Here is a 14168-nt window from a genome sequence, read left to right on the forward strand (position 1 = left end):
ACAACAATGAGGCAACGAGTGGGAGTTGGGGGGGGTAAAGAAGATGGGAGGAATAATAACAGAGAGGAAACATGAAGAAAATAGCAAGAAAGAGATTGATGAGAGAGTCACTGGGAGATGGTGAGATGGCTTAGAAGGGTAATACATTATTATTATGGTGATTATTATTATTATTATTATTAACAGTGATAATATTACTGATACGAGAAGGGTAAATGCATTTAAGAAAAAAATGCAACGGGTGAATATATCAATGATCCAGGAAAGAAAGATGTAATTCGATTGCAAGCTCCGTAGGGCAAGCATTTAATTCTCACCTCCAGGTTTATACCTTCCAGTCGGTTTTCATGTCTTGAACTTTGGGACAAATTCTTATAAAAAGATACACTAAGTGAATTTTGTGCTTCTAGTAATGTGTACAGCAGGGCAGTAGCTTCCCTATACAGCCGGCATTTTACCAACTGAATGGTAAAAAGTTCAGGAAAACAATGCTTTATACTAGACTTGTGCATTCGTATTCCGGTGAACATGAAAACGAACATGAATGGTGCGTTTTCGTTGTTCAGCCCGAATACCGAACAAACATGGCGGCAGCAAAACGTATACGAAGACACACAACACAAAGAATCTTCGTCTTCGTTTACTAATCTCCCTGGTCCCTTCCCCATCTGGCCTACCTTATCTATGCAGCATTGTAGGGGTTAACGGGAGCAAAAATCCATAGGTCTTCCGTCAGGAGTTAAAGGGCCATGCGAGCGACTCTACTGATCGCCTGCAGGGGCCTCCTCTGGTATTAACCAATTGGTTTATGCTAGAGGAGGCCCCTGCCGGCTACCAATAAAGTCGTTCTCATGGCCCTTTAACTCCTGACAGCGAACCTACGGATTTCCGCTCCCGTTAACCCCAAACCGAACCCAATTTTTCTCACAAACATGAAGAGTTGGCCGGCGCCCAAGTCTACTTTATTTATCACAGTGATACAGCACAAATTGCAGGGTCACCCCGCAAAGTCGGTTGAGTTCATCTGGGACAGATCAAGATCAGGTGGACCCCACTCTTATGGGAAGGTTTTGGAGTACCTATGTGGGAATTTGCGCCCAGTCAGCCAAAAGAGCGTTTGTGAGGTCAGGCACTGATGTTGGATAAGAAGGCCTGGCCTCTAGTTCTTCCCAAAGTGTACACCAGGGGCTCAGTGCAGGTAACCTGAGTTCCTGTACACCAAACTCGTCAAACCATGTCTTTATGGACCTTGCTTTGTGCACTGGGACACAGTCAGGCTGGAATAGGAACAGACCTTCACCAAACTGCTCATGAAGCATATCAAATGGTCGAGGTGTAATGACATGGGCATGTATGGCTGCCAAATTGAGTCACTAGTGTTTAGGGATGATATGTCTGCTGTCAGAAGCAGCAGGATGGGTTCTGGAATGCATAGGGCTATACCATGAGCTCAGGTTCAGCCAAATGGTGCAAAATTGAAAGGACGATGCTTCACAGTACAGATCCAGTACAGATACAACGACCCAAAACATACTGCAGAAGCAACCAAGGAGCTTTTCAATGCAAAGACATGGAATAGTATTTAATGGCCGAAGCAGTCACCTGACTTCAACTCAATTGAACATGCATTTCAATTGCTGACAACAAAACTGAAGGCAGAAAGACCCACAAATAAGCAGCCATTTAAGACAGTTGCATTAAAGGCCTAGCAAAGCATTACTTCTGAGGAAACCCAGAATTTGGTGATGTCCATGGGTTCCAGACATAATGCAGTCATTCACTGCAAAGCATTTTCAGTATTAAGAATGACAACTTTGTTCATGAGTATGTTATTTTGTCTAATTACTTATGAACCATGGAAAATGGGGGACTATGCAGTGATCTATCTACCTTAAGAACCATCCTAGTCCGGACGGAGCCCCAAGCTGCCTCCCACTGGCCTCATGTTGCTATACTGATATACATAGACACATAAAGGCATTAGGTACAAACATGGATGCACCCATACACAAAGCCGCTCCTGCGACCCAGAGTTACCCCTTTACGACCTGGAGATGCAGCCCGGAGTCTCCAGCCAGAAATTGGAGAGTTCCCAGTTATGGAGATATCCCTCATAAATACGTCCTCTTTCTCCTCCCTTTGACTCTGAGTTGTTAACAATCACTTACCTAGCTTCCTATCCTATAATTCCCCTCTTGATTCACTTCAGTCTGGTTTCTAACAAAAGTATCCAATGACTTGTTTTCTGCCAAAGGTCACTTCTCCCTGTTAATAAGAATCTAAACAGTACAAGACAGTAACTAGTGCTTGTATGGTGCTGCACTAACACATCTACGCTGCCTTAACATCCCTTCTGGCAATTTAAATACACAGATCCTGGGCCACTGTGCAAACAGACCGACAGCAGACATTTCAAAGAAACTAGAACTATATACATTTCTTATAAATGTTTAATTTAAGGTTAATTCAAGACGGAATGGATTATGGTTGTTCATAAAAACACAAATGAATACAACTCATCCGAGGAAGTAACAATCCTATTTGGTTTAGAAAACATGTCCTTTTACGTAATGCGTAAATTGAATTTTGTATTGTTTATTCAAGAAGAGTATGTTTTATTGCTTCATTAAATTAGGACGTATGTGTTATTGTTATAGTGTGACTGTTCAGAATGTTTCATAGCCTAAAATCAAGTTTTTAATGAAATGTACAGTTAAATGTGTATATCTGGTTATATATACAAGATATATAAATATATCCAAAGAGTTTTTGTGGTTAGGTAATATGTTCCTTCCTGTGAATTTTCTGCTTAGACATCATGTCGAAACAAGATAAATAAGTAAAAACGATTGGGGAGAGATACCGAGATTTGTACTTATCTGTTTTTAGAGGTGATACCAGTACTTTATGCGATGTTCCAATCAAAATGTTGATGGAGTTCATTAGACAACTTGCTGCCATCAAAGCTATATGTTGCTTCCCAACACTTCCCAACATCCTAACATGTACGGGCTTTGTCTTGAAGGGGATAAATCAAAATGTTTTGGTAAATTTTATTGCAATCATATTGACCTCTCTGCTGCCTTTTACACTCTGGACCACCCTCTTCACTAAAAACCCTTCATGATCTTGGTCTCCATGACACTAGTCTCTCCTGGTCCGCATCCTACCTTTCTGACCGTACCTTCAGTGTATCCCTCTCAAGTAACCCTTCCCCTCCCCTACCTCTCTCAGTACGGGGTACCCCAAGGCTCAGTTCTAGGACACCTTCTGTTCTCACTTTACACTACCTCACTTGGCAAACTCATGTCTTCTGTCCTTCAAAATGTCCCTCAAGAACCACTACTTTAAGGACACCTACAAACTCACAGAGGCAATTTCTCCCATAAAATGTAAGCTGTAAGAGTTCTTTTTTTTAAAAAAGCTCATTGGCCCTACTCTAAAATGAGTCCTGAGTGAGGGAGGTCTCAGCCAGTCCAGAGGGTTTTTTCAACTCTCCTGAAGCCTCTCCGGATTGGCTGAGTCCCTCCTTCACACGGAACTTGGTGTTAGCTGCAGCCAGCACCAGGTAAGAAACCCACTTTGTGCGTGATAGATGTGTGACTATGTTTGTCTGTTTGTGTGACTGTGTAATTGTTATGGTGTGGCTGCCTTTCTGCTTACTACTTGAGTTACTCAGCTGAAGGCTAATTAACAACCAGTCAGAGTTACCACGGCTACTCTCCTTTGGACCAGCCCATTATCCAGCCCATATTTCTGCCGTAGGAAGTACCGGCAAGGAAGATTGTTAACGTACATCGCACAGACGCTCACCGGCTGCGGCGATGCGAGCATAAACAACCTCCGCTGCCGGCACGTCTGCGCAATGTGCTTTAACAATCTCCCTTGCCGGGACTCCCCCCGTGAGAATTCCCGGCAAGGGAGATTGTTAAAGCACATCGAGCAGACGTGCCGGCAGCGGAGGCTGTTTACGTGTATCACCGCAGCCAGTGAACGTCTGCACGATGGAAAGTGATAGCAGGGGAGGCTGTCTCAGCGTATCGGAGAGTAGGATGCAGGTCCCCTGCACCGCTGCGGGAGATCTGTATCCTATCCCTGCTGCCTGCCCGGCGCCCGGAACTGCATGTCCCGGGCGTCGGGCGCTAGACCCCAAATATAGGCCACACCCCCACTTTAAAGACTTAAAGTGGAGGGAGTGCGGCCTATATTCGGGCAAATACGGTACTTGTTATAAGTTTAACCCATTTAATACAACACATGTTTAATTCCACATTGTTAATAGTCAAACATGAACAATGTTACACACTTTGCTACAACTTGGCACCAATATATTTAAAGATTATTAAATATTACATAGCCTGGGGCACCTTAGTATTTGTTCCAAAATATAATGCCTGTCTGCCATCTTTGCCCCCAAAAAGCTTGTCTGTGCCCACAAGCAGCTTGTCAGCGCCATCTTTGGCCCAAACTGCTTGCATGTGCCCCCAAACAGCCTGTCTGTACCATCTTTGTCCCCAAACAGCCTGCCTGTCCCATCTTTGCCATCAACAAAGACAAGGAGGGGAGGGTCAAACCCATTTGTTCTGTAAGGGGCCCCATAATTTCTGAAGGTGGCCATGTTGGTGTGTAATGGTGTTGCAGCGTTGAACAGCTGTAACAGTCACAATATGAGGCATTCTTAGCATGTATGTTGTTAGACAAGTACACATATTGATTTAATGTAAAAAATAACAATGCTTTTCCACTTTTTCTGTTGAACCCCAAACTTTTCATTTTGCATGAACATAAGCTCTTGTTAATGCATTGGAGGAGGTCTTTTGCCACCTCATCCTGGCATACCAACAGTATAAAACAAGAGATCATGAAACAAATACATGTCTTATTTTTTAGGAACAATCGTAAGGATGTTGTTAATACATTTTGAGAAAGTAGAATTAATGTGTCACCTATGAAAGCAAGAAGGATTGGCCTTCCTGTAAAAGAGAAACCTGAAGGCTCCCTGCAATCAATACTCCACTGAACTGTCATCAAGTGCTGCCTACTGCCTATTGTGTTTGTTACACCACCACTCCATTCCCATCACCATCTGTCTCCAGTTACCATGCTCACAATCCTCTTGTTCTTCTTTTCACTTTCCTCTATTATTAGTAGAACAGTTATCTCTCTGCAGCCACCAGCACACACTATGTCCGTATTGCACCATCATTATTTTCTTCGCCCCTTCTCTCATCCCAAGCACTTTTCAACTTCCGCTCACACAAGTCCTATTCCCAGCTCCTCTCACTCTCTCTTCTACTTCTTTTAGCTGCTGGGGATATTTCCCCAAATCCTGGCCCTCCTTTGGTTCTCTCTTCCTCATCCTCTCCCAGTCAACATTCCATAAACGTCAATAATCTTGTCCACATACCCTGCCACTCCTCCTAGTCCCCATTTTCCTTTGCACTCTGGAACGCACGTTCTGTCTCTAACAAACTAACAGCCTTACACGACCACTTTGCTTCTAGTTCCCTACACCTTCTCACTCTAGCTGAAACCTGGCTAAGCTCTTGTAACACTGCCTCTCCCACTGCTCTCTCCTACGGTGGCTTCCACCTCACTCATAGTCCCAGATCTGATGACAGGAAGGGTGGTGGAGTAGGCTTCCTACTCTCCCCAACTTGTACTTTTGAACCTATTCCCTCTGCTCCATCACTCTCTTTCCTATTAGCTTCCCACTCCACCCCAGCACCTGAATTTTCAATATACATTAACAACACAACTATTTCCCCTACTGACCAGACTCGATGCCTTGGGTCATCTTTGTCGTATAATGGGTGGAACAGGGGAAGAGCAAAGGGTAGGTCAATGGGCTGAACAGAAGGGCTGAAGGTGGTGCTAGGCTATAAGACTGTACTGCCCCCCAGGATTTCTGATGAAGGCCCTAGATAGAAGAAATATTTTGTTAAATAAGGCTTACCCAATTAACGCTTTAATGCCCATCACCAGATAGTTGACCGGGGACAGCGTGTAGTGGACCTTAGAAGATAATAACTTTATAACAGTTATCCATGTGCGTCTGGTCTTCATAAGGAAGAGATGTGAAAATATTTTGTGAGCCAGTAATAATCCTCTGACCCAAAATCCCCTCATTAACAGTTACTGTTATGTTGGCCACTTCCCTGCAGTGCATTGCATGGTCTCCTCTAAGGTGCAAAGTGCCAGGGATCCACTCATTGGACTACATCCCACTTGTGTTATCTTATCACGGTTTATTACAGTTGAAGAGAACATATTTTTGAATGTGTAAGAGGAAATGCAAAATTTGTTATCAGGAAGGGACAGCTTTAAGTTAGTAATTTTCTGTAAGCGCCAGGATGCAACTATTAAATACAAACGCCAGCAAAGTAAAATGAGTGGAGCTCACCACTAAACCTGTATTGTTAACCCCTCTAGCATACACCAAGTTAAGCTAGTCTTTATTCCATAAATATCCCATTAACCCATATTAAAAAAAACTTGTGTTTGATTCAATAATCCCTCTAAAAAGTAGACTTTTTTCATAAAATGAAGATTCTATCTTAATATCATACTCATAAGTAAAAATATATGATGTCACTTGTAAGTAATGAATGTGAATAAATCAAAGTAATGGCTAATTTAGGGGGGTATCATTTATCATAGGCATTTTTTACAGGTCCTATACACCAATACCAATGAAGAATGCATATTAACCATTTTTTTACTGCGAACCTGAGGCATTTTCAGCATTTTGTTTCCTTAACCATGATTCTTTCTTTTGATACCACTTTTAGAAGTATAGTCCAACATTTAGTATAAAATACAGAAAATAATGGTGTTTTTTTAAAAAAAAAAAAATCTAATATTTTACTATGAAAATGGTCCACAAACCAGTTCAGTTGACAAGAATACCCCAAAACATATTAATGTAAGTGTCTTGAATTGGAAAATATATATATTTGTTTTCTGAAGTTATGAGTCAAAAAAATGCTAAACTTGAAATGTTCAAATTTTATTTTGTGAGCCTAAGTCTACTTTGGAACTGTTAAGCATTCCACCAGCTCAAAATACCCCCATATTTCTGGACAGAAGATAACCCAGGGTATTTCACCCACATACATAGGGTTTTGTATGTTTGTTTTTTTTAATCTCCAGGGTGCACGCTCATTTCACTGCGCACCAGCACTCAGAATAGGGCAAGGTAAGCAGACTGAAATTAAAGGGTTAAATGATGATACACTATCCAAACACAGTTTTAATATCAAAAGATACATTTTCACAAGTATGCCAGGCTTTTGCATTTCTTGCGCACACTGTTTTGTGGGACACAACTCCCATCACCGGCAGCCAAAGCAAAAGGCTGGCATAAAATTATGTGGATGTAAGGTATATTTTTGAAATTTTATTATTTGTGTATTTTTGTATGTATACATTTTAGTGATTTTAATTGCAAGTGGGGAGGTGGCTGGCTGTGCCATAATGTCTGATCCCCTGCATGACAGCATGCGTAATAATGCAAAATTCCTAGCTGTCTTACGTAATTGTATTTCTGATCCATTTGATGCTATTTTAATGGACAAAATGTGCTTTTCTTACAAAACAAAGACATTTCTAAGTGACCCCCAAACTATTGAATTTTAGTGCATGTGTAAAAATGTATCCAGTTAAATTACCTTAATACTCTGCACCAGGGGCGTAACTAGAAACCACCGGGCCCTGATGCAAAAATTCCCCCCAACTTCAACATCTAGTCTGTGCCAACATTGCCCTTACCCCCCTTCTTCCAAGTTTAAACACATGTAAACACACAAATTACACGCACTAACACACACTCGATTTCACCCCACTTACACATCCATACGTACATGCACGTACACATCCATGCTCACACGCAAGTAAACATCCATACTCACACAAACACGCAAGTTCATATCCATGCTCACACGCACATGCAAGTACACATCCATGCTCACACACACACTAACGCAAGTACATATCCATGCTCACAAACACACACTAACGCAAATACACATCCATGCTCACACACACACTAACACAATTACACATCCATGCTCACACACACAAACGCAACTACACATCCAACCTCACACACACAATTATACATCCATGCTCACACACACACAATTACACATCCATGTTCACACACACACACACAAGTATACATCCATGCTCACACACGTACAAATCCATGCTCTCACACACACATACACAAGTACACATCCATGCTCTCACACACACAAGTACACATCCATGCTCACACACACATACACAAGTACACATCCATGCTCACACACACATTCACCAGTGCACATCCATACTCACACACATATATATATATATTGTGGTAAAGTGTATGGGAAAGTGGTGGATGGGGTGTATATCTCACCTGGTTTTCTCAGCCAGGCACGGTAGCAGAAATCCAGGAGGATACATGCCGCTTTAGCAGAGCGTAGTCTGCTAGGGCTCTTTTGTTTAAAGTAACATGGGCTGGATTTCTTGGACTGGAGGACAGGTTGGAAGTGGGAGAGCTCCAGTCCACACCAGTAGTCCACTACGGGTTTTCCTTACTCCCAGGGGTCCTCAGGTGTGGCTTCCTATGCTTATTACTGGAGAGGAAGCCTTAAAAGAGAGGGCTGTTAGGTTTGCAGGGTGTAGGAGAGACTGAGTCAAGGAGCAGCTACAGCCAGCTCTGCAGCCCACCAGGTATGAAGCTTTCCCTATGGGCAACTTGTTATTTTGCTTGGTGCCAAACCTTAGGCCTGTAGTGGGATAGTGAGGTATCCTGATGTTTAGTTAGAGCCGGACAGGCTTAGATTTTGTTTTGTTTGCAAGGTGCTCTGTGCCTAAATCATTTACATAAACACCCTCTTGAACTTTTGAAACCTGCTGCCTGTGTGAATACTGTCATTGCCGCCCCATGTGTGAGCTGTTCCCTACAATATATACACACAAAAACACATATACATGCATCTTACCTCTCACCAATCCTACAGCTTTCCCTCTGTCTGCTTGTGCACAGCGTGCAGTTTTACTGCAGGGTCAAGGGACCCCAATAAGCTCCTCTCCCCCCGTGCCTGTTCAAAATAGTTTAGAAAGGACCCTTTTGACCTGGATTGGTGCGGTCCAGGTTGGAAGGGCGCTTTCTAAATAATTTGAACCAGTACAAGGAGACAGGAAGAAGGGGTAGCAAGGGTCGCACCAGGCCCTCTAGAGGCTGCGACCCCTGTGCTTTGCACATCCAAATAAATCTGTAAGTAGTTGTTTTCTGTTGACTTCATTGTAGCCTTTTCCTTAAGCAAGTTGAATTACAGAATGCATGACATCTATTTTGGGTCTAGTTAGTGAGCTGAATTGCAAACGAAGCATTTTCAATCACCATTAACACCAATTAAGGTTTAAATGGGTCATTGAGCCAAGCTCCTCGAGCATACATTTTTTTTCATGGTACCACATGATTTATAACTGCAGTTCTAAGAAATGTTTTATCTAGACGGAAGATAATAGAAAAAAAACATAGCAACTGAAGCCTAGAAACAATTTCCGTGCTTGTTTTATACACATTGCTAATGTTTATTATTAAAAACATAAAGAAACATCAAACCAAAGTGCTAAATGTGATTCAAATAGGAAAAAGCCTTCAAAATGTATATATTTATAGTTTTATCAATGTTATAAATATATATATATATATAACATAAATATTGGGGATTCCACCACGGTATGTGATCATATATTAATCAGCCCACCACACTTTACAGTTGTGGCTACCTGCTGGATACGTGCTATAAAACATATAATAACCAATAATATGGTTGCAGCATTCTGCGCTCTCCTTGGTTTCCACTTTTTTTTGGCTTCCTCAGCATATAACGACCACCTTCCTGTGCACCCTATTTATAATCCTGAAAAACAAAACAGATCAAAAGTCCACAAGAGTATGTGTCCCAAGCACATATGTATAGGGATAAAGTAATGAAATCAAATAAAACTGTTCACAGCCACAATAAACAAAAACAATACCATGATAACATTTTGCATAATCTTAATAAATATTTTTAAGGTTTTAGTCCCGACACATTTTGCATCCTTGACGGTGCATAGAAAGGGTTATTTGGGCACCAGCTCATTGGGCATTTACACCATGGCCAGTTTGGGCCTGCCAACACCATGGTCTATGTTTCTTCTTGGTCTGTTCTTCATTAAACTCACACAGGTATATTAATGATGCTTTCCAAAAAGGGGCAATACATTACAGAAGCAATACAACCATGTTGGTTTTAGATAGGACTCGCCAATAGTGGGGTACTTTGCCAAAGTGTGGGGCTATATGTGGCCATATAGTGCCATGGAATCATCAAACTATTTGCTAGGTTTTTTAAAATAGCATTTTTAGTATGCATTTGCTGGATGCGAGCTAAGTCTGTGCTTTATATGTACCTGTTGATCATTTCAGCAGCACCTGAAAATTGGGTGCATGCTTCCCTTGCTGTGATTTTGTGACTTTTACCCTTCATAAAGCAATGCTAGTGAATACTAAGAAATAGTTGAGCAATGTATGTTAATGAATATTGTATTCGTGTTTATTCTAAATGTTCCAACCATACAAATACTTAATGTTGCTAGTTTTCAGGTTGAAATTTTGATACCACTTTGAAGAAGGACGCAGCATGGAATCAAGAGTCAATGCCAATTATTTAGTACCATTTCAGATAAAAGGCTGTTCTCGCTCGTCCTGACACATTAACATTGACAACAAATTTCCTGAGCAGACATTAAGATAAAAATGTAAAATGTATCAGTGATAAGACTACAAGGGGGAAATGGTAGTTAGAGAGGCATCAACCAAAAGTGACTCGCAAAGAGAAAAATAGACAGCAAGAACATGTTATGCAGGGTAGTACAGGTAGCTGGACCCACGTAGCAGAGATGATATAGCAGACTCACAAGACAAAGCCAAAAACAGGGAAGTCCAAGGTCGGGGCAGGTGGCACAGAAGCAAAGTCGAGGATATCCAAGGTCAGGGCAGGCGGCACAGGATCAAGGTCAATAGTCAAGCCAAGTTTCGGTACACGGTTAGAAACAGATATAGCACAAGGAACTGGAAGCACAAATACCCAGAGCAAACAACAGTAATACTGAGTAATACACAGTATTACTGCAGTAATGGAACTAAGGGTTTAAATAGGAACAAGGGCGGGAAAGAGCAGAAAACAACCAATAGGGATCAAGATTGATGTGAACGACCTCGCTTATTAGGTCTCGAACACTGTGGATGAGCAGCGTACGTCATCCCACGAGTGTGGCGCGCGCATGTCAGCCTGCGACATCCTGTGATTAAAGAGGGGAATCATGGTTAAAGAAACAAAGTTTAAAAATGCTAGAAAAAAGTCTTAATAATGAATAGGTGAAGAATGTGGAACAAACATTGAACATCGGCATCAAATGTGTACTTTTCCTTTTTTCTTTCAGGCCATGACTCCTAGCGTCACTCACCAATCCACATACCCTGCTGTAGAAATAATGGAGGCCATACATGATTATTCACATTGACACAGAAATCAGTTTTATTACATTCAGCACAATATGGCATGAGGAATGTTCTTGGTTTTTTTTCTTCTCTGCTACCAGTATCAATTGGAGACATGGACTGTCACGAGCTTGGATGACCAATAGGTGGGTAGTATAAACTGCTTTTCTATCAGGTGCCTGATGCTATTGTTAAGTTATTTGGGCCCCTCATACTCTGCCCATGGCTAACTGTGGCTGCTGCCAATTTATGTAGTATAATTAAGACTGCCAAGCTGATATTCATGCCCTCTGTGCCAGTACCTGGTAAAATGTATCACATGAAGGCATCATTATATCCAGTATTGCAACCTCAGCTCCTGGCTTTGTTGTATCTTCTAGATGTTGGTGTATTCCTTGTTCAGAGTATTTGGCAGGCTTTGGGGAACAGACCCTGGGGACCGTAAGCAGTAGGTGTGCCTGCTAATAAAATGGAGGATGTTGAGTTGACTGCCATCTCCTCTTTTGCTCTTTCCTCCTCGCCTTAAGGCTTATGCTATAGATCAATGAACCATCCAAACACTGGCAAAATCCTGCAGATTGTTTATACAGGTAATTTTGGAAAGCTGTTGAAAACCTACTGTCCTGGGATTGACTTTAATAAGGTTTTGCTGTGGAAGCAGCGTGCACTAACATCAAATAGATGTTTTCCTCTAATCAAATCGGACGTGCAGTGGTTTTGACATGGAAACGTCACATGCTGTCTTACATATGTGCACTAAACATGTAAATGTATGTGAGCAGTTAGCCATTTTTTTCTTAGTATTTGTGCCCTTGGAATTGAATATCGTATTTATATTTTTCATGTGAGCTCTTTTCCGAGATCCGAATACTACTTACCACAATATCACATGCCAATACGGATGAAACTGATATCATAGGATCTCCCAAACAAGTGTAGTGCTTTTTTTTTCTATTTTGATTTAATTTCGCCATACTCTTTAACACAAATTAAATTAAGGAATATGAAAAAAATAAGAAAATATATATTTTAAAGAAAATTACCTTACAGTGATACAACCTTATGACCACTTGCAGGTGAAGTGAATAACGCTGATAATCTATTTATCATGGCACCTGTCAGTGGGTGGATTATATGAGGCAGCAAGTTAACATTTTCGTCATCAAAGTTGATGTGCTAGAAGCAGGAAAAATGGGAAAGCGTAAGGATGTGAGCCGGTGGCGTCTCCACTTGTTTAAATTACTTTTAGTCAGAGAAACTCAAAAAAACACTATATAAACTACATTTTACCTTTTTCTTAGTGACCATTTTACAAAAGAGGAATATATGTTATTTTTTATGGAATAAAAAAAATATACTACATAATTGTACTCTTTAATAATTCAGGGGCAGTTGTTTTACACTTGTTGTGCTTAGCTTTGTGTCCTGGAGACAGTTTTGTTCTCTTGCCATATAGCAGTAAGTACACTATGTGATCTGACAGTGGTATACATCTAGTACATTTTTCCTGCATCGTGATTTTGAAAATCTATATACACAGATCTGTGAAAACAGCTCAATGATATACATGATAGATGGCTCTGCCAGCTGGGGCTTATGTTTAGAAATATCACAGTGACAGTGTGGTTGCGGGTTTGGGAATTGGCAAGCTCTGCTAAGCCTGTCTTCCTTCCAAGAAGTATCTTACAATCCAACTGCTATGGATGTAGAGTAGGTGTACCAATCTAAATTATAACAATTATGGCTAAGTAAATATTCTCTTGGATTTTTATTAAAATACTTTAATAGCAGTAATATTCCAACTCGTGGCATTCCTGACTTTTTGGAAGGGTGGTTGTTAATTGTTGGTAATTAATAATAAACCACACATATAGTACACCCACAGTGTAAAATTTTGTGCTGCAGAATTACACGTTTCAATTAATTGCTGTGTTTAGCAATGGTGGCATTAAAACATTTAATTGTCCAATGTATTGGTATAAAAAAGAATTGAAGGACATGGTAAATGCCCAACATGGCCGCTACAGTGGATAAAGCTAATATTAGTTTCTGCACTATGTAGATGTCTATGCAATGGTGTACTCTGACCTAGACCGACTAGGTGTAGGACAAGAGGTCCATGGGGTGGCAACTGGCACTGCCTCCAGAGCAATGTTTACCAGCCTTGCATGTCCTGAAGAAGAGGAGCACCTAGCCATGATGTCAGATCCTAGTGTGTAGTTCTAGCTCTGGCCTGGGCAAGGCCTAGGGGAGCTTTCAACCAAAATATACCACTACGTCTACCAGTATATTTGTTCACTAATATAATACTATGTTACGCTTCAGGTAGTGATAATATATTAATGATATCAGTTCATCTTTATGTTCAACCTCAGCACCATAAAACAACTCATTTTTATTGAAAAGCTATCATTTTGTGCAGAGGGCCTAAAAACACTAAAGTATGAAAAAATGACTTCTGTGAACAATTGTTTTTTAGGTAGTAAAAAGGGGTATATCCATTGAGTTTTGTGTAAAATGCTAACAAAAATTAGACTCCCTGAGAGCATTCCAGATCAGTAGATGGAGCTTGAGAACCTGTGTACAAAAAAAGCTCTGGTATACAACAACCGGTTTCCTAGTG

The sequence above is a fragment of the Spea bombifrons genome, chromosome 2, assembly GCF_027358695.1.
Source record: "Spea bombifrons isolate aSpeBom1 chromosome 2, aSpeBom1.2.pri, whole genome shotgun sequence".
Lineage (NCBI taxonomy): Eukaryota > Metazoa > Chordata > Amphibia > Anura > Pelobatidae > Spea > Spea bombifrons.